Here is a 1,968-nt window from a genome sequence, read left to right as displayed (position 1 = left end):
GGGGAGGCGGCAAAGAGAACGCGACTCGTCCAGTGCGGGGCTGGTTTGCAGCGTTTCAGAGGAAGAACAGGAGAGGAACACAAGTTATTCTCTTCTGTAAAGAAGGAATGAGTCTGCTCGCTTGCGTGTTGCCTATCTACTCTGCGGGTGTGACTGCAAGTCGTTACGACGAACGCCAAGTGTTCCTTCCGCAGCATCCGGAAAGACGGGCGAACCGCGGCTGTTGCTGATCGTGTTGGGCGNNCTACCTCGGTTACTCCGTGAATTAGAGTTTCACGGAGACACTGTGAAGGACGAGAGAACTTGCTCTTTCTTGGTGCTCTCCTGTGATGAGACTCGGTGTTCTGTACACGAAAACGGATTCCCAACGATCACGTGTGGTGACCTGATCTATGTAGGCGCTACAGACGGCAACTCCGGAGTTAAACATCCCTTTTCTCTGGATCACGCCTACCTTCTCGCTGTATCAAGTAAGGGTTCTTAGCTGTACACGGGGCTCCTTTACTTTTTGTGAGCGCAGCCGAGTGAGTATCTCGCAGTAAGGGGGCATCGGAAGCACACTAATTTGGTTTTCTAAACCATCACTTTGGGATCCACGCGGAGCCGTCAATGAGCAGGGTAGCCTTCCACACATGGCTTGCAGGATGAGGCTTGCTTTGATTTCCGCCGCGTCGTCGAACAGCGTTCACCACCGTACTAGACTCGATCCTTTATCCTCCTTGTGGTGGTCACACGACAGCCCGCTTCCCTTTGTGCCAAGGGCACATGTCGTCCGTGGAGTTTCTCAGACGGGTGGGCTCCCTGTACAAACCGTGGTAACTCTTCCCTACAAAGTCTCACCACTTTTGTTTCAATGCCTCTGGCGTCTCTCCAGGCGATGTCGGCTGCCGTGCGCCATAGTGGTGGCTGCGAGCTGCCTATGCCATTAATGTGATGAAAGGTATGCTGCCAGGGGAAGTGTTCCTTGGCGCGTTGTGCAGGGAATGAAGCCCTGGCTAAGAATGGTCCGGTGTTTCTCTATTAGTGTCGTGTTTGTGAGTTGTTGATAAGCCCGGACGTACGAGGAGGACAGATTCACATTTTCGAAGTTTGTGTCCACCCGTTACACCTACTGTTGTCAGACTCTGGCCTCCTTTACTTCCGCAGACCCACAGTTTGGTGCTGCTATGTGTCACCCTCGCTGCCGATGGTTGGTCCCCACCAGGGCCACCTGGTCAGCCACGGTGTGTCGTCTTCCAGGTTTGGCATCATACGGGACGTCCATATACTGCCCTGGACATCCTACGGATCCCCTTGTGCTGCCCCCCTTGACTAGCTGAGGAGCGCCGCAGAGTTCGGAGTCATGCCGGCTAGGGGGTGCGATGGGCGTAACTGTTAAGTAGCATAAAACTCGCAAATTAGCCTTTGGGGAAACTTCACCTACTCTTTTTCCTTCCATCCGGAATGCGGTCGCCACCCGCAGCGCGTGCTCGAAACACCAAGACGGCCTCGGATGGGCAAGCCACGAGTGAGGGCCGAAGCTGACGAGAGGGTTCTGTTGTGGGGGTGAAGTTGATCGTGAGTGGTGGCCTAACAGCCGTTTTCGACTCCCCTTTAGCTCGATGTTAATTCCTTTCTCCGGGCCGAGACTTGAGTGTTTCTGAACACTGAACCCCTGCATACGCAGCTTAGGTTTCTAAGACTAACTCACTATATAACACCCAGGTGGCGTGACTTTGCTGTCGAATTTACGTGCATGGTAAGGCGCGTCACCGCAACGGGCGCTGGTCAGGGTCGGCAAACCGGGGAAAAATAAAGAGACAGCTCACCCAGAGCTGCCGGCGAAGATCCCAGCAAATTCCCCAGGGGTGCTGACTGCGCCTCTTATGGTGCCTGCTCACGAGCGTGTCTCTTTGCCAGCAAGAAAAACTACGAAGGACGGCAAAAGTAGACATCCAGTGGACGACAGTGTAGTGCCCGCTGCACAAC

This window comes from Cystoisospora suis (assembly GCF_002600585.1).
Source record: "Cystoisospora suis strain Wien I chromosome Unknown contig_4046, whole genome shotgun sequence".
NCBI lineage: Eukaryota > Apicomplexa > Conoidasida > Eucoccidiorida > Sarcocystidae > Cystoisospora > Cystoisospora suis.
The sequence above is the reverse complement of the archived record's forward strand: the minus strand, read 5'-3'. Positions refer to the sequence as shown.